At 47.1% G+C, this 26,831-nt stretch overlaps 1 protein-coding gene across 1 annotated transcript in view; it reads right to left on the reverse strand.

Annotated features, from left to right (window-relative positions):
* The window catches only part of Cpx (synaptic transmission protein complexin), a 682,070-nt gene extending 658,216 nt beyond the window's left edge, over positions 1-23,854 (reverse strand). Inside the window, exon 1 of the mRNA XM_077687874.1 lies at positions 23,837-23,854. The gene's annotated coding sequence lies outside the window, so the exon portion shown is untranslated. The remainder of the gene's footprint in view (positions 1-23,836) is intronic.
* Between the last annotated feature and the right edge of the window lie 2,977 nt (positions 23,855-26,831).

Consider the following 26,831-nt stretch of genomic DNA (forward strand, 5'->3'; position numbering starts at 1 on the left):
TGTCAGCCAAAGCTGTCGTATGCATACACCGGCGAAAATGTGGCAGGGAAGCGAGGGAATACGCCCCAGCTGTCTCCAGGCCTCGTGGCAGCCGACGTGCAAACATGCCTCCCGATTGTGCCCCCCTGCAGGTGCTGGAAGAGGCGGCGCCAAGTGTGCACCGTCAATAGCGTCGTGTCCTTCTTCCTCGCGCAAAAACCATCCGCGTCGCACTCGCAACACACGCTGAAGCCAACAGAAGCCAATCACCCAGCTCATGGGTTCGGGCGTAACCCTTTGATGATGTTGATGACGATGACGATGACGACCTAAGGCTGATGATGATGATGATGACGACGATGATGATATTAATTATAACAGAATAAAAACGCTCCCAGTGGTCGGAATCGAACCTGGCCCAGGCAGCACAGGACTGTTCGGCCTAAAACAGGCCGGTGTACTTTGGCCGGTGATTTTCTGTCCGGCCGTTTTCCGGCAGCCATGTTCGGCCCATGTCCAAATGTGGGCCTTTTGGCCGTATACGGCCGTACTCCCATGGCTGTCCAACGGCCAGTGTCCGTCGGCCAGTCGACCGGCTTACGGTCATACGGCCAGATTCCAGCCGTAGGGCTCCGGCCATTCTAAAGCCACCCGTGTACGACCGAAGTACGTCCGCCGGAGGACAGCCGAGATGCGGTCGTCGGACTCCAGCCGGACTACAGCTACCGGAAATACGGCCGTGCTACGGGCATTGGAATTCGGCCACAGTACGTTAGCTGTACTGAGGCCGGTCACTGCATGTCGCGCAAGGAGATGACTCATTCGCGCAGTGCAGAAGCAGCACAAACCCAGCATTTTGGGTCCAATGCTGCCACATCAAAGTGAGCTCGCGCGCAACCACCAGCCGTCAAGCTTTCAGCCAAGCCTTGCTTAATTACCAGCCTCAGTTGACAGCAAAATTCATTTATTAAACAGTGTTCACAAATTGTCGTTCCTTTAATTGCTGTGCCTCATTTACTGCTGAACACAGAAAATATTCAGTTCTTTGTAGAGCTTGAATAGATGTATTGTCCAGGTCCTGATATCTTCTGTGGGGCGGCTTACCTTTAATAAACGGGGAAAGAGGAGGGGGGGGGGGGTGGCGGAGGGCGCATACTTTAGTGGGTTGAATTTCAGAGAGATAAATTGCGCCGCTTTTAGCCAATTTTTTTAGGGCAATATTCCGGAACACTTTCATGCTCTGACTATATAAACTATTTTTATAACAGTTGCTTGACCAATTTTGATGTATATAAAACCGGCGTGAATGCCTTTACGAAGCGTTTTGGTTCTCAACAAAACACTCAGGAGCATTTAATATAACTCCTTCACAAAAAAGTATGTCCAGTTTTTGCCTATTTTTCTTGCAAAGACATTTTCTACTCGATCAACTTTTCTGATGACCTTGCGCAGGGCTGATCCTAAGAAGGAGCGAACAGGTACTTTCATTTTCAATCTATTTTAATGTCGTTTTCATGAGTATACGTCCACACCACTTAATAGTCCAAAAGAGCTTAATTTTCTTCTAATGTCATACTACGTTAAAAAAATTCTAGACGCGTCGCGAATGACGCCCTGCTTCAGGTGGCTGCAGTTGTATCCCTTTGTGTTCACGCAAGGAAAGGCGTAAAATTAGAGTTACATAATTTTTTTCAAACCAATAACATAGCAATGGTAGCATGCATACAGGAAACCTGGCATACTGCAACGAATAGGGCAATAAATATTTTATTGGTGAAGGTTGAATGCGTAGGGTTCTCAACCCGTCGGAGGCAAACTTGCGCCTCTGGAAGTTTATTTATTTATTTATTTATTTATTTATTTATTTATTTATTTATTTATTTATTTATTTGATGCCTGATTGCCTTTGCATGCATTACAGAAGGGAGATACATAACACTAAGCATTAAATATGAGACAAAATAACAAAATAATTCTACAAAGCGCGCTGAAAATCGTCAATATAAACAGTTAATGCAATCATACGTCGAAGATAATTACACTGCAGTATTGATGTAAAATAAAATGAATCGCGCAAGGCGCCACCTTTAAAGGAAAGTTAATAATTTGCTTTAAGCTAGCTGTCCCACTTTGCGAAATGTAGAATGGAGCTTGGACATACTTCTCCCCTTCTAGAACAGTTTTCGAATCATAGATATTACGAAAAAAGTTCAACCTGTGGTTTCGTCTGTGATCTTTCACGTCCTGCCATTTCAGTTTACTTTTACTTTCTCTCATGCTAAGTTGAGAGTGCCAAATACCTAATACGAATCGCACTGACATATTCTGTATGTTTTCGAGCGTATCAACGAGCTCTTTGGTGTAGGGATCCACGAAAACACATGCGTACTCCAAGATTGAGCGCACATGAGTGAAATACGGTTGTTCTTTTCAGTTAGATGGAGGTTCACTGAAATTTCGTCTCAGTAAGCCAAAAACATACGCAGCCGTAGCTTTTATGGTGTGAACCTGCCAATTTAACCTCTAACCACTCCATAAATAAACTCCTAGGTATTAATATTCCTCGGCCGTTGTCACAGCAGCATAATTTACGGTATACGTATCCAATTGGAATGAAGGTTTTCTTGTAAAGGTGACGTTAACACACTGTTTAACATCCAAAAACTTCTCTGAATCAGCACACCAGGATGTTATTCGAATAAAGCTGCAGGTATACGGAATCACGTTCATTCGCTATAGTCCGGTTAACTACACAGTACTTTTGAACAAAGCTATAGGGCCAATAGTAAAAACAATGCAAAAACCGATTCATTCAGTTCATAGGATGAAATGTACTACGCAGAAGGTGATATGCAACACCATCATTTGCTTTTTTGCAGTCCAAGAATATACAGTCAACCACTTTAAGCTTATCTATTGCAAGAGCCAAATCGTGCGGGAACTCAACAATCAGCGTTGAGCAAGAAAATCCTGACAAAATGCGTGTTTGCTAGGATTCTGGCGATTATGTTTACCCAAATGAGTCATATCCTAAGAGTAGCTAAGCTCACCTTCAAACATCGGAACTAAATTAACAGCTAGGCTTCGTCAGTGACAAGGCTCTGTTGTTATCGCAAATTTAAAATATTTTTTTTCTAAATAGGCAGTCTTAAAATCCTCTGATGTAACATAGTGCAGGGCATGAAGTTGATCCTAACAATGCACGAGCGAGTCTCTTCTACGTTTATCACCAACAACATAGTGCAAAATTGCTTGTCGCAGTTTAATTGTAAGCAGAATAACTTGCGCTTTTGCTCGCACTTGCCTTTCTTTGGTGGGGAGTCCTTGACATGGTGGCGGTTTAGCTCCTGCGTGGTGGCCGCTTGCTCGAGGCCCTTGAAGGCCAGTTATTTTGGTGAACCATCTCCATCTCGGATCGGACATCTCTGGCGGGTCGATGTCTCCAATGCTCTCCATTTCTTGAGCGGGCGAATAGCCTCGAGCTGATGCGTCGACGAAGCCGGCGGCAGAGGCGTGGTAGCGGCGATGACTGGCGAGGCTTAGCTCACCCATCGGTGTGGCACAGTCTTCTTGTGGCAATAAATGACATTTCGATGGCCTAAAAGGTTCCCTGCTAATTTCCAGTGAGTCCTTGCACCTTGCCCGTTCACGGAGAACACTCATTACTGTTTGACAAACGATGTTCATTAATTTAAAAAGTAGAAACACGGAGCGGATGAAAAACGCGTCCCCGTCGTTCGGCTCCCTAACGGCTTTTTCAACCCCCAGGAAAAATCCGGTCGGCCTCCTTCCAAACACGTCTGTGCATGAATTCTCGGCGCCCAGGCGCGAGCCGTTGTTCGGCTGTATGCCGTTTGCCGAAAAAATGACGTATAACCAGATACCTTACGTAGGCCGGTCTCCTCTTGAACACCGGTTGCCAAATATTCTGTGGCCATTCGCTTGCCGTAATTCGGCCGAGGACAGCTAACCGAATGAAAAACGTATATTCTGAGAACGTACGTCCGCCGGACGCGCGGTTCACCGTTGAAACAACGAATGCACGGCAGCCGCGCTCCGGCCGGTCTCCTTTCGAACACCAACTGCCGCAAGAATACGCATATTCTGTGGCCGGTCGCTTGCCGTGCTTCGGCCGATTACCGCTTCCCGAAGAAAAAACGGATGCCCTAAGGCCGTACTTCGGCCGTTCTCTTTCTCAACATCGGCAGCCGTAAGAGAACTGAATATCTGGCAGCCGGTTAGCTGCCGTTGTGCGTCCGGACACGGGCGGACGGAAAAATGCCGAAGCGCTGGTTGCCGAATGTTGGCCGTTCAACGCATGATCAGTGGCTGCCAGAACCTGGATGCTGGCCGGACATGCCAGAAAGCGGCCATAGACTGGCCGGCCTTGGGGCACACTTTCTGTGCCGCCTGGGGGGTCTCTCGCGTTATTAAGCTGACGTCTGTGCAACTGCGCCATCATTACTTTTTGTTTTCGTCATGAATTGCACCGTCACCGTATCTGGGTCGCTAAGCATTTACTTTGGGTTCGTTGCGCGGGCGTTGGCTTTGAATTTTGGCTAAGTTTGGACTTCAGTAGTTTGGATATTGGACTTTAGGAGTGTGGAAGGGGGAGTGGGGGCGCTCAGCTTTCTCGTGAGGGATCCGTTTGCTGAAGTCTGAGTTTGGCTTTGGCCTTTGGCTGAGTTGAAGTGGACTTTGGCAATTTGGATTTTGGAGTTTGGGAGAGTTGATGGGTGGGCGGAGGGTTGGGGGGGGGGGGGGGGCGCTCAGCTTTCTCGTGAAGTATTCGTTTTCTGCCATCTGAGCTAGGACTTGCAGGCAGTTTGCCCTTTGATCGTTCGCGCTTGGACTTTGACTCTCAGGAGGTTTGCACTTTGGTCGTTGACGCTCCGACTTTGATTGTAGCGGCTTTGATTTTGGAACTTCGCCGTTTTATTTTCGCCGCAAGAGAGCTTCGCGTTTCAACCATCGTCGTCGATAGACGGAGGAGATTTGGACTTTTTTATAGCCAAACAATTACATGTTCCTGCGCTCTAGCAGAACACACAAATGAGTCGAAGTTACAGCTTCACTCACTGCCCGCCACTCGTTACGAAAGCGTCTATCCACGTAGAACATTACTGGAACTACCATGCTGCAGTAAAATCTGGAGCAGTCTTCTTGTTTTCGCCAGTAAAGGATGCATTGGGTAGGCCCTTAATATCCCAGATGCAACTCAAAGGCGCGTAAGAAGACTGACTCGTTTACATGTCATATAAACGAGCGTTCCGTCGGCGGCCGTTGCAACACTCCAAGCATTTATCGTCTGAAACATTAGCTCTACTGCGTCTCTTGTCTGCTCTCGCTGTGTTTCTGTGATCTCGTATATATCAACGTCACTTTAAACGTTTTTTTTTGTTTCATCTTTTCCTTGTGACAATATTGTGGGCGTCAGTACAACGCTGTAAACGTAGTTTTTTTTTCTCCTGTTTCCTTTGAAGTGAGGGTCTATGAGTATCGCTGCCAGCTGTCGTTACTCTTTTATCACCTTCCAGATTGCATAGCGATGCTGGAACCCTCCCATCGGAGTTTCCGCGCACTGTCGATTCCCATCAGCGCCAAACGACAGACACGTTTACTTTTAACCCTTTGGCAAAACCTTAAGCCTTTCTAACATCGTGGGAGGATCTGTTATACAAGAATCATATTTCAATCAATCTCGTAGCGCTTTGCCCTCACCACATTCTTTTTTCTCTTTTCTTCCCTGGTTGGAGCATGGAAGAATTTTCACCGATCTCGCTGTGTGGTTTCCAATTTTTTCATTCTCGTTACGTCTAGTAACCCATAGTGAATATAAAACTGCGATGTGCAACTTTGAAATCTCGCGATAACGTGTCATCGAAAAAGACGATTTATTTCCGAATTTCGACGTCGTCAAAATTCGGATTCGGACAAAATTCGGACAAAAGAACGGATTCTTTTTCGCCTGCACTCTTAGAAAAAAGGGTAGAAAAAGGGAGAAAAATGCGGGTTATCTCCCCCAGCCTAGCGAGTTTCTCCCTTCAGCTCATTACACGTAGCGCCCTCTGTACGGCCTCTACGAAACACGGACAAGGGGAGCATACATTCTTCCCTGTCGTCTGCGATCTGCCGTCGGCGTCGACGCGGATAACGAAACTGTTCTTCGTTGCACAACGGCTTTCGCCGACAGGGCGTACGCGATTATTCTGTGCAACATCGCCCCTGCAATGTGGTGCTTCCTTGTCCTCTCACTTTTTTTCTTATCCCCATGTGCTCGGCCCACAAACGACGCTTCTCCAGCCGTGTGTTTCGCGCACATACCGTGGTAGCCGCTGCATGCTTGCTGGGTACGACTCGCCTGCGCCCAGTTCAGCGTTACCACCGCATTGTGGACGCTTTCTACTCACTCCCAAGGCGTAAAAGAGGGCAGCGATTATACTAATCTGCCCATTTCTTCATCAACGAGCTCGGACAGCAGCATATTGATGCATCAGTGACCAACAACAAAAAGACCCCTGCAGTAGCATTGGTACAGTGTACTAGTAGTAATTCTTTCTTGGGACCATACTAGTAGCATCGGTAGCATTTCGGCTGGCGTCTCTGAATGGTTGCCAGACCAGCGGTGCGCTCTTCGCTAAAAGAGCGAAGGCAAGGTCATCACTCAAGCATACCCGTCGTACTGTTTCGTTACACGTTTTTTTTTCTTCTTTAAGCTTTCTACTACTTCTTACAAAACCTGAAACTAATAAAAGGTTGCAATTCCACGGTGTTACATTTGACGAAACAGCAAAACACAGCTGAGGCTCACGCATTGCTGTGGGTTATTCGAAACAAACAACAAGCTCATTGTTCCTATTTGCACGCTGTGCAGTCAGTGTTATAAATACTTTGTGGCCGTTTAAGGTGTAGTTGTGCTTCGTGCTTTGCGGACACGTGAAAAGTGTGCTATGTGTTGTGCAATGTGTATGTATACGTGTATTATGCTTGCGCTGTTGTCTATTGCATGTATTGTGCGTTGACAATGTATTAAATGAAGTGTATGTCGCTGTGTTGTGCTATGTTTCTTCCCAATTTGTGCCCGCCGGCGTGCGGCCTCTGTAATGTTGCTATATATACGTTAGCCATAGAGGAAACGCCTTGATGTAAGCGCCCACTGATTGTGATGCTTAGTAGCTGCCCCTGCTCCTCCCCAACTGTTTTTTTGCGTTATCTATCGATCATTTTTAAACTTTTACGATTCCAGCCGTTCGAGCTCGCTAGATGGCGAGCAGTGCCATCTCTTTGCTCGGACGGATGCGGTGGATTCGTTTTTTGTGCCGCCTGCACCGCCTTTGCGCTGAGGTGCATGATTGCAGACGATCTGCGTTTTGATGCATCGGTTGTAGAAAGGTAAGGCGACTAACAACAACTAGTCGTTCTCTAACGGCCGCATTGGATGTTTGTGATCTCGTGAGTCATTGAAAGGCAGGAATTACAGGCGTTTGGGAAATAAAGGCAGCATTTTGAATGCAATCGTTATGACTTCTGCTCTGTTTACAGCGGCGCGTTCGCGCTAAGCGCGTAGACAGAGCGCTTAGCGCGACGGTTGCAAGCCGCGCGTATACGATTGGCGTCATGGCTTGCTAACCGCAGTTCTGGTGCGCGGTACGTAATGTTTTGGGTATTTTAGCGCATTTTAGGCGCACACAACCACCGTACCTACCTATTTGTACTTCCTCGATTCTCAAACCGATCAGCTCGCTAGGCCGTTCTAGCATAACAAGCATTGCTCGGGTAGCGCCACCAGGGGAGGAACGCTCCTCCATTAGCTCACGAAAGGGGGAAATCTTCCTCCATTGCTAGGGGGAGAAACGCGCTCCTACCCCTTAAAGGGAGAATCTTTCTACCTCTTAGGGAGCAATATATGATACATTCCTGTTTTACCCTTAAGGGAGAAACTATCACACCCTTTTTTCTTATCGTGTGCGCCATGTGATGTCATTTTTTATTATAATATTTGAGTCACCCTTTTCTGAATGATTAAACATCAAAAGTCTCGAATGGTGTGCCATATGGTATGGATAGTACCCCATATCTCAACTAGCGAAATAATAAATCGCCCCCTACGCAACCCAATGGTGCATCAGTACAGCATACTGTTGCTCCGCGTAACTTCACGGGCTCACTTAACGAACGCGGCGACCATATTTCGGAAAGGGGAAAAAGCCTATTAGTGCGGGCCTGATAATATCTTAATTCCTTAGTTTAATATCTCAGAGGGGAGATTCCCTCCGGCCAGGAATTGAGATGCTGCACCTGTGCTGCCTCCCACCAGACTACACCTCTTTGACCGGACACACGTTTCTCCACTTTGCCGCTTCTGTGGAGACCCTGGGACTCTCAGACACATCCACCCTAGACCCCCCTAACATCCACCTTTCCACGGAGCTTCGGGAGAGAGCCTTGGCCAGCTCCGGCCTCGAAGATCAGCTGCGCCTGATCGAAAGGGATGTCGACGCGGCCCGAGCTCAAGGCATCCTGGAAGGAGGACGCCTCTCTGAAGCATTTTCTGGATTAATTAAAGTTTATTCTCTCTCTCTCTCTCCCTCCGGCCAGACATATAATAATATCTCATCATTGCTTGCTAGCAGCAATTTTTAAAGTAAATTTATATCCCTCGTTCAAGAACACTTACGTTCTCGACCGTAATATGTCGTCAGCGATATCATTTTTGCTGAAATCGATTGTGTTTTGAATGGCTTTATTGTCCGACCCTTTTCCAACTGCAGTCATTTGCTGACACGGTAACCATATTCTTTTTTGTTTACCTTATGAATGAAGTCGATATTACGTGCCAAAATATGGCTATTACATTAAAAGCATCCATGTAACGCGAATTGAAAACCATGCGTATTTTAGTTCCCATGGCCTTCGTGCGAAAATCCCGAAAAGGAATGAGCAGTATCTTAAAAATAAATAAATAAATAAATAAATAAATAAATAAATAAATAAATAAATAAATAAATAAATAAATAAATAAATAAATAAATAAATAAATAAATAAATCAATAAATAAATCGCAGGTAGTCTGAATCAGCTGCAGTCATCCAACAACAACGTCCATCATGTTCCAAGTGCTGCTTTGGTGCGTTAAATTCTAGATTTCAGAAAGAACCGATGATTTCGCAGAACTGGTCGCTAACTGATGCCGTGTTCTTGGGGAAAAAAATCGCAGACATCATGATCCTGCCTGTTTGAAGTTGCTATAACGCGTCTAGGGTGTTCATAACCAAATAGGCAAGCAACCACGACCAGAGGAGGGCATAGCCTCCGACCCATGCGGCGCAATCTGGCTGCCAGGATCAAAGACTGCGCTCATACCTGCTGATCATACACGCGTCTCAGCGTGCGTGGCCTGCCATTAGATCAGATGCCTGCGGAGTGGAGCAACGCTGTCTATCTATTTAGCCGTTATTTCAACCCCAGTGGGCAGCCGAGGAAGAGGCATGTTCTGATCTTAACGTTTCGCATCTGACAGGGTCCATCCTTCTTGTGGCACTAACTTGGACGTCTGACCCGTCGTGATTGATAAAAGCTGGGTATGCATTACTCCATGCTGACGCACGACTATTCGAAATCTGAGTGGTTATTATATGCGTGGTTATTTTTATTCCCTTAAAATACAAGTTCCACAAGCGAAAACAAGAAGAAATGAATCGCGTGGTCTGTGCTGAGGAGCGGAATTTGGTTACCCCTTTCTCTGCGAAGCGGAGTTGCGTAAGGCGCAACTGAAGAAATAAAAGCCCCTTTCTGAAGAGCAAGATGGTTAAAACGCGAAGCTTTGCCGCATGCAACCTGGCTCAAAGTCCAAAAGACAAACTGCTTCGACCGTGTCAGAATGGTGCAGTCGGATAGAAGTCGGCTTCAGTTCAACCCCGACCAGGGGAAGCGCTCTTTCTTGAGGTGATTCACGTTTCACCGTCATCATCACGTGCCCTTTGTGGAGACCGATTTGTAAAGTTGGCTTTCCTGCAGTGCTTTTTTGTGTTACGATCTACGGCGCAAGTGAGGCATAAAAGCTTCGCTTTAATAAGCATACGGCGGCCCTCCGTTGCGTAAGCATCCCATTTAAAACTACGTCCATTCTGGTCAAATAGTGCCGAGAGGACGGGCGTAGAAAAATGGGGGACAACACAGGACCTGCGGTAGCAGCTGAACGTTTATACCACAGTCAAACAAACACATATAGATACATGTGCTTTCGAAATCGAACGCGTCGGTATCCAGAACGATTAATTCGAACTGGGATCCCCTGGTTTCCGTCGCTCGTCGGATAAGAAGTCGGCCCAGAGTGGTTACAATGTGTTGCCAATTGAAAACCAAACCAAATTTACTAGAGATGCATGCAAAGCAGCGGTATGGATGTTGCAGCACGTTATTTCTCAGCAGATGAGAATTCTGACGCTGCGCTGGAGCCCATCCACAAGTTCCAAGAATTCTCATGGAGTCGTGACAGAAGAAACGCAAGCAAATGCATATTACCGATTACTTTTTATTTTCATTTCCTCGACCCTGCCTACTAAACAAACTTGTTTTCGCGCATAAAAAGCGTTATTATTTCGACATTACGGCTGACTGATCCATTAATTTCATTCGCTGTTCAAGCTCCATGAACATTATTTGCGAAATCACCGGCCACAAACGTGTAGTAGCGCCTAATTCGCGACAACGAGTCCAGCGGTGGCTTCTTCATTTTCTGACCGCGCAGTGTGGCGCGATGTGCATTCATTCTGGCGCCCTCCCGCTAATTCGAACTCCGCTTAATTCGAACAATTTTATGGTTCCCTTCGAGTTCGAATTAACGAGCTTTTACTGCATTACCTAAGGTCGTAGTAGGTGGTTACACCCTGTTTCTTTGGGTCCGAACACCGTTGTTTTAGTTATGGGTGTAATTACACCCGTTCTGTGAAGCAAGAAGCGTTGTGGCCGACTGAACACTCAGTTTTTTGTTGGGCCTTGAAATAGTTGGAAATCTGTGTTCATTTGTAAGTGAATTAGGTCCATGCACATCGTTCTAAACCCCGTGACGTACAAAACACCCCCGCGCTCGTGGGAAATGATCAAGTCCCCACCCGCAGCTCCTATTATCGGAGCAGTACGGCTCCCTACATATCTGAATGAAATGATTGCTATGCTATTAACACTATACGCGATAATTATACAATTCACCAATCAGTGTCAGTCGCCTGAACGTTATTTTCTTGCTAGAACTGATGAGAATTAAAAATAGTTGTAAATCAAGTACACTGACAACGCGATTATGCCTGCTTGTGGCATAAAATTGATTGTTTGAGGTAATAAAAAATGAGTATCCGAATGTGCACACTAAACATTTTAAATTTTAGTCCTCTCCAAAAACCGTGAGAAATGTTGTAAGGTGGTCACACCCATCTTTTTCTTGTGCCAACACCGTTTTACACATAGAAAAGGGTGATCAAATAATGAACATCCTTCCTGGAGGGTGCTGAAGGGATGTTTGATAAGTGTTTGATAGGCAATAAAATTGCATGACGTATTTATTTATTTTAATTTGTTTATTTACATACCTTAAGGGCCTCGAGGGCATTACATAAGGGGGGGGGGTTCATACAGTAATCAATGAAAACAGCAATTATTTTTTTAACAATAAAACAAGAAGACAAGAAAACATGCGCATTATTGAACATAATAACAACAGCACTTTTTTCCTCTCCGCATCACAATTAAAAAGTTTTTTTGCAAATCTGCATGCTGACGTGTATATGGTAACTAACATTCAAATGCATAACTTCAAAATTAGAACTAAAATAATTCATTTTTGCGACAATACCACCTACTCCAGCAAATGACTTTCCTCTGCTGGCTATAAAAGGAAGGAAAGCGGATGTATTTGTGAGGTAACGTAAGCACACACTCGCTCTCACCATGCCTACCGTTGGTTTTCTTGCTTACTTCATTTGTAGCAAAAGTGTGCATGCTGAATGTATTTGTACATCGTGCAGCGATCTCAGCCGATCCCAATTTCCCAATTGCCACGAGTAGCTTCGCCGGCTCCCCCCCATATTGTAGGGTGTTCCCAAGCCCTCCCTTTTAGATGCGATGCATCTCTTGCTCTGGGGCATGTCCCTCCGGCGTCGGCGTCCGCACACCCCCTGCGCATGCGCAACTCTCCCCCTTTCTTCTCTCCGACAGCTGTGCGTAACCCTCTCACTCCGTCTCATTATCATAACAACAGTTGCGCGTGTGCGCTTCGCTGCTCTGGGTGCGCGCATGTGTGCGCACTCTCACTCCGTCTCATTATCATAACAACAGCTGCGCGTGTGCGCTTCGCTGCTCTGGGTGCGCGCATGTGTGCGCATGCGCGCGACTCTCCCCCCCGGCTCCTCTACTTTCAAAAGCGGGAATATAAGCGGGGGAGCGCACGGCGCCGGATCAGTCCAGCGCTCGCTCTCGCACTTGACTTGACTTTGCTTGACGATACCTCCGTGCAACATCTTCCGATGAAGACGTGATGGAAGCGACAGTCCCTTCAGCGAGTGTACTGACGCAATCCAATACCAGCGTCGGTCCAAACGCTCCCCCCTGATGCGTCGCATCACATCAGGGTTCCCTCGCGGGAAGATGGGCGTAATTTCGTTTTTTCATCCTTACACCCACCCTTCTTTAGATGGAACATTTTTTATAGGTGCGTGCCATGGGACAAGATGTTTACACCCTTCTCGAGAAATAAGGGTGTAAAAACGTTTAGTGTGTAGGATGCCAAACATGTGCTCCGAAATCGGAGAAGATAACGAAATAAAACAGTGATATGAACTACAAAAATGCGCATTAGCTTCATTGCGTTCTTTACTGCTTTTGTCCCGTATTTGTTCTGTCAATCTTGCTGACTTTCCATGAGTAAATTAATAGCTCTACTGTTGTTCAACTCATTCCAAGAAGGTTGGAAGAATATCTAAGGCTCCGGCAGCAGATGTGACTGAAGTGATTACCCGTAGAACATTGAATTGTGTGCGACAAGGCATGTTGTAATTGCCGGTCCCAGACTTGTTTAGGGAGAGTTTTAACTTTCGTTGTGCGGTTTTATTTTGCATAAGCAGTATTTTCACACTTGCGGCGTTATCGATGCCATTGTCTTGTAATTTCGCCAGCCGAGAGGCACGTGTAACGTACAGCCGACCGAGAGGCTATGCATTAGTTTTTGTAAGGCCAGCCTAAGGGCCTACGTTTGTCAATGCCTGACTCATTAAGTACCCATTTGTACCCCCGCTGCACCCAGGTAGTCCTGGTCAACTTGAGAAGCTCGATCCGGTTAACCGACTAAGTTCCCCCGACATTTCTTGAAAGGGAGAAGCAAATGCATGCCGGGAAGAGAGCGTGTACCTGGCACAGAGGTGGAGCCCGGGGGGGAGGGGGGGCGGGGGGGGGGGCAGAAATATGCATCACGTGCGACCACCGCGGTGCACACAATCTGCGTGCGGCGGCGAGTGTATTCGCACGAAGGGCCACTCCAACGGGCCCCTAATGACCCCGCGGGAGCGCCGGGGCTGCCGCGTGGACGTGCAATCTCTCCGCCGGCGGAGCGGTGCTTGCGCCCACTCCGGGCAACTCGATCGAGAAGAGATCAAATTCGCATTTGTCGAGCAAACTGCGCACGGCGTGCTCACGAGCAGGGGCTGCAGCGCGCCCATGCGCGCGCCGCCGACCTTGATGGCGTACAGGCGCGCGGTTCGGGACCGACCAAATATAGCTGAGACGCGAGGACAATTAGCAAATACAGAAAACAGCGCGCCACTTTCGACAAAAGGGAGAAACGTAGAAATAAGTGACAACCAACTCGCGCTGTGTTTCACAGCCAAACCGGTGCACACGGGCAGCACGAAGCTGTAGTGACTAATAACACACACGTCTCCGCAGCACCCGGTATTGCTGTACCGAGCTTCGACACTGGAGAGCATTGACGTCGCGCCTGGGTGGCGGTCCGAGGTCCCAGGCTCGAGTCCTACCGGTTCGCTTATCTTTGTTTTTTATTGTCTGCCTCGCAGCTGAGCCTCATCACGTACGCTGGCAGAAGTTCTATCTACGCTGCGAAGAAGATGAACAGTGAGGAGGAAGGTTGTTTTCACGTGTTATATGGGCGTGATTCCTAAAACGGTTCTTTATTATTTTTTTTTACATCCCGAACGCATTTAGAACCTCGGCAATAAACGCCCTCAGTGCTCAGATTACGTAGCCACGAAGTACCTGAGCTCGATATTTCTACACATATCAAATAATTTTGAAACTCACCCAAAATAGTTATCTTTCTCTTCAAGCGTTCTTTAAAGTTCGAGAATTCTTTGTGCGCTCATGCGACGTCACGTAAGCAATATCTCCGCTAATGGCCGGCCTACTTTCAGTTACCGCAATAAAAAAAAAAGCGATTCTCACTTTATAAAAAGCAGCAAAAGCACGACAGTGATAAAAAAGTGATACCTGGTGCGACGAGCAAACAACGGGTGTGCACGAGGTCGCGGTTTCGATTCCCGGCCGCGGCGGCCGCTTTTCTGATGGAGGCGAAAAGCAAAACGCCCGTGTGTACGAGATTTCGGCGCACGTTAAACATCCCCCAAAATTAAAATTAATCCGGTCAAAATTAATCCGGAGCCCTCCACTACGGCGCGCCTCATTGCCTGCGTTGCATCGGCGCGTTAAACCCCACAATCAACCAAACAACGGAGTATCCCTCTGTATTGACGATAATTATATTTTTCGAAGTGCTTTCAGACGCCAAGAAATAAGTGGAAGTGTTTAGTGAGCCCTTCTACAGGGTCTTTTTAAATGTGTAACTAGCCATCTATTCAGCTAGTGCTTCTCACCTATTAAAGCAACGTGGCTGCCTGAATACTTTACTACAGGATGGCTTGGTTATCAAAAAGAAAGAACAAAGCTATAATCGTAAAATAATGACAAAGGCGTGCACTATAAAAAATACCTGTGGTTTTGTTTCTATGCACCCACCCGAAAGACCAGCCATTTTATACGAACGGGAGGAAATAGTCTAATCACGAGGGCCAGCTCACGATTTGAATTAAGAAGGTGCTCTGCGCCATGATATTATAAATAATCTTTTGGACTTGAACCATTACGTATACCGCAGAAATTTGAAGAGGACAGATGCAGTTTAAGTATACTGCAGCTTCATTCTTCAATATTACTCATTGAAGGTCGACCATGAGTACTTTTTAAATCCTCGCAGTGCATGTTCAGAAATGAAGTACTACATAACACTCTGGTTTAAAATACAAGCGTACACCGAATTATCACACAAATTGAAAGCTACCGTTAAAAGAATCAACTGCGACTCATAAAGATGCGGTATTGAACCACTAAGCTAATAAATATATAATATAACCATACTCTTCCACAGGCCTCGAATTTTCGCAACCTACACAGTGCAGTTTTGTTCCTCGCACTTTACCTCAGCCATGTACCTTCCGATTTAGAACACTTATTGGTGTTATTTTCTGTACACGCCGAAATGTTTAGAGTTTACATGTGTTTAAAAATTGCGGTAGACCCACTCGTGACTTTGGGCTGTTTCGATTGCCTCCTAGATTATATGCGCTTACTTTGATTGCTTCTTTCGTCGTTGAGTTTTTATGAAGCCATGCAACCGCACAGCTGAACATTTTGCTACTTTACGAGTGTATGTTTATGGCGTTTAAATATGTGTAGAGGTACCAAACTCATCTACCTTTAGTCTAGCTTCCTTTTAACCTTTGTCCGACAGAAAAATATAGCAAAAGAAATGCTAACAACTAAATAACCGCTGAATAAATTTATTTGTGCTGGTGGAAATTCTCAAACTTTTGTAAACGTTAAACGTAGCTCAAACTTTTTCACCTTAAAATTTGTAACCACCTTGGAAGGAAGCTGTGCATTCCTTGAAAATACTTCTTCAATCTTGCAGATGATCTCACGCTCTGAAAATTGCCTCAAGGCATCGGGAGAGCCGAGGTTGTAAGCTGCGAACCTGGCTCCGGGCAATCGACGACATGAACTCACGAGAAAACGGTATTCCGATGTCGAGCTCAGACCGAGTACGAACGAAACGCTTTGTTCGCGGCTCAAGAAAGTGGGACTACTGCCATTTCAGTTAAGCCCCTGCGGGAAGTATTTCTTACGTGTAATCAGGGCCAAATAACTCCAGGACACTGTTTCAGCTATCACGGTTCATTCATCCGCAGCCTAGTGCGTGCTCTCGCCTTGTTTCGTGTTCGTAAGTAATGCAGCTCACGTCAGGACGTCATATCCCCACGAGTAGCAGGTGCCTAGGGGCCGAGGGCCTAGCTGCCGAGAAATTAATTTAGGTGAGGGAACCCGGGTTCTGGAAACTTTTTCACCGGCTGTACGAGGGGATATTTTGAACACCTGGAAGCACCGTACACTTAAAACCCGCTGTCTGCATAACCGTAACGCAGCTGAATGACCAATCCTTGCAGTTCTCAAAGGGAGGAGTAATCACTTTTATTGCGCCTTTCTAAACGGCCCAGGGGGAAAAGCGGGTCATTCAAGAAGCATGGTTTGACCCGAAAAAAGAAGACCATCAGCAATGCAAGCATGACGCTTTGCATTGCGTGATGTCGCAGCAAATAAGCATTTCGAGCACACTTGCTGAGTAATTTTTTAGTTTTATTGTGTGTCAGGCTTTGGTACTCTCAAGAATGGTTTCCTTAAATGCAGAGGTTTCTTATCAAGGTGCGTGTGCCAAAGGTTTTCTTAAGACCGAGGAGTAAAGTTGGTAACACTTTATAAACGTACCAATCGTTTATTAAGCCCATAATTGCACATCTATAATTCTCAAGAAATGATATGCCTCAACGGCGCAAAATTATTACTAATATTCGGAAAGGCCCCAACGTTAAAGTGTAATGCGCGCTGTCCTTCCCTGGTACATGACTTCGTAGACAAACGATAATAAAGTGCGTTGCAGCAGTAAGCATTTTGGGGAACGCTCGCAGACAAAAAAAAACACGTTGAAGTATTGTTTTCGTGAGCGTGTCGGGTGCAAGCGACCCCTCGGGTATGTTGTAAATATGCGCCCTGACTTTCACCAAAGGCGACTATTCCTGTAGGAGCTGCGTACACGGAGACATTCGCCTCGAGAGTGCCGTTTCAAGCAATGTTGACAACGCCGTGGAAGAGGACATCCCATGCTACGGGAAAAAAAAAGTAGTGCACCCCAGCGTTTTACTATTATTATTGTCGCCAAACAAAAAATGCCCAAGAAGGGTGCGCGAGCAGAAGAAACGAGGGGCGCTGCCGCCACGTGCAGCTGACCACGAGGATGGCGGTGTCGCGCAGGCAGCGATGGCCACCGAGAATCGCTCTCTCGAGAGCGCCGCGCTAATGGCGTCTAATGTCCCTGCCCGGTGCCTCCACATTCTTTCTCTTTGCCGCTACCCTCCGTTCTTCGTCTCAGGCGACTTCGCCAGCAGGCCGTGATCAAAGGCAGCACGCGGGCGGCTTTGAACTCCACTCGCAATTCTCTCTCTTTTCTTCCTTCTATTTGGCGACCGCTTTTCTTCGTCTTCCTTCACAGCCGTGGAGCGCTCTTTATGTTCGAACAAGTAGCCCGCCTTGCATTCGCGACTGGCGCGGGAGGTTAAAAAGGGGCTCTCGTAATGAGAAGCCTCGAGAGCGGGCTAGAAGGCGGGTATATGCCCGCGAACAAAACGCGTCCATTGGACGGCGCGCGTATTGCAAACGAGCCTGATCAAGCCGTGCCTTGTCAGGGATCTCAAAACTTAGTACAAGACACGCTAGCTTTGCAGAAAAAAATCAACACGGAAGGTTGGCGTGCCTTTTTCCTCCTCTGGTAATGACGGTGACACTTACAGAGTGGAACTACTGAAAGCCACGACAAGACGTGGAACTGTATGTCCTTCCCCTTGAACAAGACCGCGCCGATGCATACGTCGGGTTTGCAGAGTAATGACGCCGCTAGATGGTGCTCCCTCTTTCTACCGTTTTTTTTTTCTTCTTCTTACCTCTTCTGATTGCGGTCTTGATACGCAACTTGTTGCTAACTGACGTAAAATGGTGCCCGCCCAGCAGCTTCTCTGGGCGTTTCTCCAGAACAAAAAATATAACGAAAGCAAAGAAAAGGGAACAAGAACGATCTTCTTTCTTTCTTTTTTTTTTTTTTGCGGATGTGTGTGGAGTGGGAGGGTTGCTGAGTTTCGAGTGCATGAACTAAACGCAGGGAGAAGTCATTGTCGCAAAAACAAAAACGGTTTCAAAATAAGCCTGTCGATGCATTTCCTGGACAATATTTCATGACAGCATGAGGAGTTTTTTTGAAGGGTTCCACTAAAATGCTGAAATTCAGCAAAAAAAGAAGAAAAAAAGGAGCACCGGGGGGCGGGGGTTGCAACCAATAGCCGCCGCTGTTAAAGCGGCTTAATAGCGGTCTCCCGGTTTTCTGGTTTCCTATCTTTCTTTTTTCTTTTTTGTTATCGCTCGTTATGCCCGCCAAGGAATGCTTCACACGCACGCGCTGGACCAACTCTGGAGCAGCAAAAGATGCGCAGACTTCACCAATCGAGCAGACTGCGCCTACACCAATGCACTGTCTTACGCAATGCTCGCGGATAATTTTATGCACGCCTCAGATTACCGTTTGAGATGGCTTTTAAGCCAAGCAAGCGAGGGGATCGGCAGGATGGGGTCGCTGCGGTAACGGCCTCAGTAGCAGGGGAAGTGGCATCATCAGCATCAAAAGCTGGGGAATTTAGAGTAGTTTAGGTATCAAATCTTTTAGCACTGCTGTCCTTTTTTTCATCAACGCGTGAGGTATAAATATGTTCTAACACAGATATGTGCGCGCCAGAATCTCACAGCATTGCTTTCTTTTTGTTGTGGAAAGTATTTCCGCACGCTAGTTTCGGTTTCAATATCGGCCGGTCCTGCGGCGTACCATGCCGAATGGCGTCACATACTGCCTGAAGGGCTCGACGTGGCTGGACCCGACCCTCTGTGGTCAATTGAGTTCGTAAAGCGGTGACCCAGCAACACGTAGAAATCCGTGACGTAGCTTTTTCTTTTGTGGGAGAGAGAATTCGTGACGCGTCGCGACAACGCTTTACATGGCACACTGCGCTACAAGCTGCGATTTCGGTGCGCCTCTCGAATTGAGAAAGCTGCGCCGCATTTATTTTGCGTTGTAAAAAAAATATGCACAAGACATTCCCCACAGTTTATTGTTTGAAAACATTTCTCGCCGACCACACGGAAAGCAGACATAATGCATGTTTTTGGCAACTACAATTACTCTCAAACAAGAAACAGATTTCAAAATACTTTTTAGCCCGCATACATGCCATACAGAAAAATACAGCTAGACGTAAGCCGCACCACGGTTTTGAATACGAAAAAGAAAAAGATGTAGTTATCGGATGGGACCACCTGCTATTTGTCCTCATATGTTTCAAAACGAAGAAGATTTATTACCCGTGTGTCCTCCAGTTACCGTTGTCGGATTTCTCATCTGTCAATATTTTCGGTGGCTTGCAATGCATTTAACAGCACTAAAGACTTCTTTTCTTCTCTCTTTGAGAGATTAGATATATGCGTGGTCGTTGCAGCTATAGCGGGGGCGGTAATCTTCAAAGTGCACTCCCGTTTAATAGACTGATGAGGAAAGCGTAAAAACTGCGCAATTTTTCGTCCGTGTGGTAAATCTTGGTGTTGCCTGTCTTAAGAGCGCTTGCGAAGGCTAAAGTGAGGGTAACATAGAGGAAGCCCCTCAACGACACGCTTCTTTGACAGCCAACACCATACGAAGCGTGTTTTGCTTCCCGGAGTATTTATGAGCAAAATCAATATAAACGAAGCGAGGTTTCTGCACAGCGGTTTTTCTCGCTCGTGCTTTCAACAAAAAAAGAACGAGAAATCAAAACACGAACTCTGCGGACAAAAGATTCAGGAATGTACGTCGCTTTGTGCTTTTATGCACTTAGCCGCCGGATCCTTCGAAACGTTCTCTCTACTAAAGCGCTGCTGATAACCTCTTCACCCACAATGGGGATTACACGTGAGCGCTTACGCTCGTACCGTTATCGCCAAATCTTGGCCGTTGATTGAGCCTGAATTGTTTTATCTTTTTTCTCGAAGTACAATCTTTTCCTATGCTTTCTGTCTCGTAACACAACAATAATATTTGGAAAGTAGCCTTCTTGGGCGTGTGTTAAATTAGTTCAGGTCGTTAAACCCACTAATAACGTGACTAACATGAAGACAGAAAAAAACGCACTATTGTACAGAGAGCTCTCTTTGGCTCGCAACATTCCCGCGGGACTTTACCCCCCCCCCCCCCCCCCACCTTCACATTTCTTCCTGAACCTGAGTGCTAGAGCACACATATAGAACATTCGTCTGCACGTCTGCTTAGCTGATTGCTCAGTGCGGTATCTCATTTTACATATCGCCTGGAATGAAGGTTGCAGGTCAAGCAACATCATGTGTGACAACAAAATAAAAGCTTATTTCTGGAAAAACACCTAATTTGCACAAATGGCGTCACTTTTGTTATCATTCATTCATTCATTCATTCAAATGGCAGCAACATTCTCAGTTCGCTTATGAAGGGTATACGTGCCAAGTAGACGTTGGCAGTAAAATGAGTCCAACGATCCGTAAGCACTTCTTACCAGATCTGAATGCGAAAGCATTAACGTCCAATTGAACGCTTTCTGACATGGTGCCGAAAGGATATTCCAGTATTGCGGGCGCCGCCATGGAGCAGAACCGGCCGAGGCGCCGGCAATGACTGAGGCGACGCGCCACGCGAGCGCCCTGGATCACTGGTTACTGCTGGGCCGTTTGGTAAGGGAGGCTCTTCGTTTTCGTTTCGCACGCGGTATTCCGACGGTGACACCATGCACCCCACTGCGGAGGCGCGACGCCCTCCCGGCTTCACGGCTTCTGCGGCGAAGCATCTGCGTTGCCATGCTCTTCCGAGTGTTTCATTTCTGAAGCGCGCCCGTTTTAACCTCGAGCGGCGCGTGCTTGATCGTACCACATGAAGCGTCACGGCCAACGGGTATTTCGATGTCACTTTGCTGCTACGGACACCAACACGGGCTCTTTCGCCCAATGGGCCGTTTAATGCTCTCGCATTAAAACAGTAACCTGCTGCACGTGGGGAGATAATTTCGATTCTGTGCTTACATCACTGTTCTGCGCCGTCACGCGCAGGCAGTGAAGAGCAAATGGCGCGCTTCAACGGCACTGTCTTGCATTAAAGCTCACCATCCCTTACGTGTCTGTTCAAATCAAAGCCTTTTTCAAGCTTTACCGCTGCTGAAGTTGTTTGCGGTGTACTTTCGACTACTACTCGTCACGTGACTTTGAACTGTAGAATCACTGTTGTTTGTGACCATTAATTGCCCGCAAAATACTTTTCCGATAACTAGCACTGTTTTAATCTCTTACGGGAATTTTTGGACTATAAGTAATGACAGACATGGCATGTCGCGCAACGCAGACACTCATAAAGTTTCTTCGGGACAATGGACTCGACAGAGTGCTGTAAACGCTCGGTAAAATGACCGTTTCGCCAGATTTTGTGTGAACGTCCGGTAGAAGAGCGTTTGAACAGTTATGTGTCTGGGAGAGATCTTTTGAAATCCCCTTCATCTCTATACTGTGTAAAAAGTCGTGCAGCTAGTCCGCAACTGACCTCGCCACGTCATTATAGAGCTGTCATTCTCAAAGCAAGAGCGACCTCAGCCTGTTCTCGCGCATAGTGAGTGAGTAGCACATAAATTTGTACCAGAAATGACGAACTTGCCATCAATATTCGGTATTTTTGCCATAGGAAAAAAATGGAGGGGGGCGGGGAGCTGGAACAACAAACGGAGGCCAAGGTACATTAATGTACGAACAATATCTTCAAATACGACAGCTTTTATTACAGTTTCTTAAAATAAGGTAGGTTGACAGACGTTTAGCTCCTAATGAAATCGTCAAGAAGAAGAGGGATCGACACGATTACACCACTGACTTTATTTAAGTATAATGAAAGCGAATCCCCTCTTTCGAGCACGGTGCGCCTAGCATTAGTACCATCCCATTTCGAAATACTTCAGGTTTACCGAAGACCCCAGCAGTTTTTTTCCTTTATCAGGTATACTTTTAACCAGTCGTAAAAAAAGAGAACTCGGCATCGCTTGAACTTCTGCAAGTTAGTGCAATACCCTTGAAGAACTAAGCTCTCAGCCTCGCAAGCAGTCCAATTTGGCGCGTATTTCGGAGAAATAAGTAGACCTCCTCTGTTTGCGAAGCAAAGGTCAACAAAGTGGTTACGGCAACAAAAGGGGCACCGAAGCAGCTCCTGAATTGCGTGTCATTAAAAAGGCGCGACCCGGGGGCGTACAAGAACACACACCGCACAACCAAGTGAACGAAGCCGACACACAGAAGACGAGATGGCATCTACGTGAGGCCGAGACACGCGATCATCCAATCAGCAAGAAGGTGGAGGATAGAGGAAGAAGAGAAAGAGCAAAGGCTCAGAGAGAGAGAGAGAGAGAGAGAGCCGGGTAGGCGGAAGGAGAGGGTCTGCAAACAGGGTGCCAACTCAATTTTCGCGACGGCTGGGCGCAGAGTGGGCTGCACGCGAAGCGGAGAAGGATGCGCTGCTTGGAAGACTTGGTGCGCTGCAAACGCCGGCCGCGCGGTCTTCGCGCCCAGTGCAGCGCTGGGTGGCGCTGGCGGAAGCGAACGGTGGAAGCCGCAATACAGGAGCAGGGCGACGGCGGCGGCCAACGGGGCGCGACAAAGGCCCGCTAACCCCGCGGGCTCAATCCCTCACGGTCGGGGCCCATTTCCGTTAATTACAGCGGCTGAGGCCCAAATTACGGCGAGAATAATTAAGCCGAAAATCGCAAGCGCCGCAGGAAAAGCGGCCTAGCAGTGATCCCGCTCAAAGTGCCGCGCGGGTTCGGGTCGCACGCGGTCCGCATCGCGGTCAAGAGAAGAAGAAACAACGCCCGCCAGCCCGTATGCCCCGCGGCGGAGGAAATCGCAGGGAAGTTGCTCATCCGTCAAGCGGCCGACGTGACCAGCGGGCCTTCCGCACGCTAGCCCCGCCGGCCAATCACTGGTCGCAGGTGGCGCGCTGCGGCCGCCGGCCCCCCATACGTCTCGGGGCCGGCCGTTCCTCATCTCCGCAAAGCCCCCGACAAGCGGCAGCGCCGAAAACGACTCGAGCCGCCAAACTCCCGCCGCACCGCCAGGGTGTCTCGAGATGTCCTGAAAGATCGCTCCTCCCGCCACCGCCGCCATTTCGGTGGGGGCCCGTGTTCGCCCATTCTAAAGGGGAAAACAGCTATTAATCAGCTAGCGCAGCTCCTTCTCTTCTATTCCAAAAGAGAAAGAAAAAGTCTACACGCTACTCCTCCTCTCAGCCGTCTCCTTGTCATATAAATGACCCTGGGTGTAAAATTTATCCTCCATCGCATCTAAACATTCAGGATCTGCGGGCAGAACTTTGTTCTTGAATGTACATTTTTAATTTAAAACGGGACTGCGTATAGGCACACTTACAAGCAAGGAACTGCCAAATATGTTCCGAAAGGAGTTCACAGTAGCAGTGCTACGGCTCACTCCTACCCACACCCAAGCAGGAAACTACTGTTTTCGCGAACTTCGAACTATTTCATTAGCGCGGAAATATTTGAAAACCAGGAGTCATTACTAAAACTGCCTTTTCATTCCCGCGGGAGTGAAACTGCATTTTCATGCAGCGGGAGCTTTCAGAAAGTGCCAAGACATAGGATCGCCGTGTACTCACTTTTCGCTCAGCTCGGCCTTGATGGCGTGACCTGAAACACACACAAAAGTAACGTCAGCTGCTTCCTTGTGCGTACAATGACAAAGAAACACAGGTCTAAGAAAGACACACAAAGCACTTCAAATCTGAAACCTTTCTCAGCCAAAGCGACACCTGGCCCGGGTAACGAGGTGCGCCGCAGAGAAAGGTAGCACGCTAGATTAAACCCCTGGGATCTTTTAACGTGCAGCAAGCGTCATTTTCACAGGAGCTTTCATTTTACTATTACTTTGAGAATTCAGCACCTCGACTGGAAATTGAACTCGTGCCGTCATGCTCATCTGCAGAAAAGCCAAACATGTGCTAGAAATTCGCCAATCTGAAATCGGGCTCACGACACCACAGGATTACGTGGATAAAATATGTAGAAATGTGAAAAAAATGACGCAGTCTGCTGTCCGTAAACACCAGCGAATAGTCGTGTTATAAATTCACATTGCCATAAACCCTGGGCTCCACAGTGTCCCACACACTGCGTGCATTGTAAATGTCTTAGAGATGGCTACAGAAACGGGTTCCACCAGAAACATAAAGTTAGTACAGTAGAGGGGGAGGCAACGCGGGCACAGGTTTGGCGAAAGAATCAAGCAAACGCAGCTCGAGACCTTACTGTTCACCTTCGAAGGAGGGACGGAACGTTACGTGCTCCTCCGCACGTGTGGGGTCAGTGGAGGAGAAGACAGTTCACGTGTTGGGGCTGTTAGCCTTGACCACAAGACCACCGGTAGATCCTTATCTGTCTAGCTTGAGCAGGAAAAGTCAAAGAGCGGGGAGGTTGGAAAGGTTGCTGCTGTGAAAGGGAAAGGTTGCTGCGTGAGATTTGAAATAAAAGCTGTTTAAAAAAAACGGATGTAACTTGGTGTTTTCCATCGAACGCTATACGTGCAGTAACACTGGCCCTCTGAGTCCTAAGGAAGTATTTAGCGCAGCCGCATCCCAAAGTGGCAATACAGGGACTTTCCTTCGCCGTGCTCCTGAACCTGCGTAGGGAGACGCGTGCGTATAGTTTGGCGCCGCGCCCTTACTGATGGAGCCGATAACCGATAAGTGTTACACAACCTTATCCACCTTTCCTCGCGCGGGAAATTAATGGATCCTGTCGGCAAAAATTTGTGCCGTTGATCCGCGGACATAGGGAGATTCAAGACAACAGAGTATGACAGAGTGCGTGTGACGAGGTGGACGATCGGCAGACAATGCTGCTGATAAAGCGAACAAACTTGACCGCTGAGGAGGTTAGAACGCAAAACACTGTTGGCACAATATGTGAGAAGCGTGCGAGAAACGCCACGTTGCAGGCTGCTCAAGACAGAATAAGGAGCGCGCATCAGGTGGGGCCACATGTATGCCAGGGAGGAAAAAAAAGGTGCTAACGCATTCTTAAAGATACGCCAGTGGACCTTTCTTTTTTTCGCTTTTCAGTAGCACTCTAAACATTTTAGAGTCATTTACCGCATGTGTATCAAAAGTGAGCTCGTAGAACAGCCGGCTTGCAATGACTGTCGAACGTTTGTGTTGGCAGGCGAAAAAACGGCAAACCACAAAAGAACACGCGAACAAAACTGCGCCCACAAACAGCACGTTCGACGACAGTAAGGCAGCGAACAAGTAATATTTTCAATCACTCCACATTATTTATACTCGAGCTGGTAATTGTTGTTAATTTATTGTTCGTTTTCGTCCTTATGCATCATAAATATACGCTCAAGCATGTTAACTTCGAATTGTTTTCACGCATTTCTTGAACTACGCGACCAAGCACAGTAACATTTATGATAAGTGGAGCAAAACCTTTGATTGCAATCACTTGCTAATTTGTGTATTATATAGGTCCAGTTAAAATGGTGCGATAGCTGTGGCACAAAAAAACAAATCAGTGGAGGGCCAACGATTGCAGTGCTTCGCGCTTGATCTACTCTGCTCTGATGGTGCTTCTGCATGGGGTTTTTTATGTCTATGTTCATTTTTCTTTTCGCGTGGCTTTCTGCTGTGCACGTTTCAGTATTTCGACAAGGTATATATTTAGGTGACCATTGTGGTTAAGAACACAAAGCATGCACTGCTTACAGTCTATCACTAAGGGTGAGTTCAGTCATTATTAAGCTCTTTTACTTCCGATCCAAGTACTTGAGGTAGTGTGAACAATTCAGCAAACTTTATTCAACCATTCATTTGTTCCTTACTTGTCTCCTCCTTATAATGCAAGTTGTACCGAAGGGCTGTTGTGTAGCTCCAGGTTGTACTCGCCGCTGTGGCTCAGTGACTATGGCGTTGTGCAGCTCAGCCCAAGGACGCGGGCTCGTTTTTCGGCCGCGGCGGCCGCTTTTGTGATGGAGGCGAAAAGCGAGAACGTCCGTGTGTTCGAGATTTAGGCACACGTTAAAGAGCCCCATGTGGTCAAAATTAATCCTGAGCCCTCCACCGCGGTGCTCCTCATAGCGCAGGTGTAGCTTCGGCGCGTTAAGTTCTACAATCAATAAATCAGTTCCAGGTCGTATTCTTAGGGTACTCTGCTTCTAAGGTAGGGAAACAAGCACTCTGGGGGTGCTTCCCTTGAAATATGTGCAACGCGGGGCGCGATTGGTTCCATAGGTATACTTCGGGTCCTATGGGGTATATAATAACACGTTCTACGTTCTTCATATTGCGATCTAAAATTGCGTATTTTGCCCCCAAAACTGTCTTTCTAGCAGTGACTGACTACAGCGGCGCAGCCGACTCTGAAGGTACTCGATGTACTCCAGTGAAACCCACTTTAAAAAATTTCGTTTTTGTAAGGTTGGCTCTTAAAAATTTCTTTTGTGTATTGCACCGATGTTTCACAGCAGTTAATGAGCCACGAAAGAAAGCCTACCAGGAGTCTGCGTACGTGCGACAGATGACATCAGCATTCTTTACAGCCGCCAAAACATTCAACAAAAAAACTGGGGTTGATTTCTCTGTCATAGGAATCAGT

Source organism: Haemaphysalis longicornis, unplaced genomic scaffold (genome assembly GCF_048455015.1).
Source record: "Haemaphysalis longicornis isolate Haplotype H1 unplaced genomic scaffold, Haemaphysalis longicornis Haplotype H1 scaffold_1, whole genome shotgun sequence".
NCBI lineage: Eukaryota > Metazoa > Arthropoda > Arachnida > Ixodida > Ixodidae > Haemaphysalis > Haemaphysalis longicornis.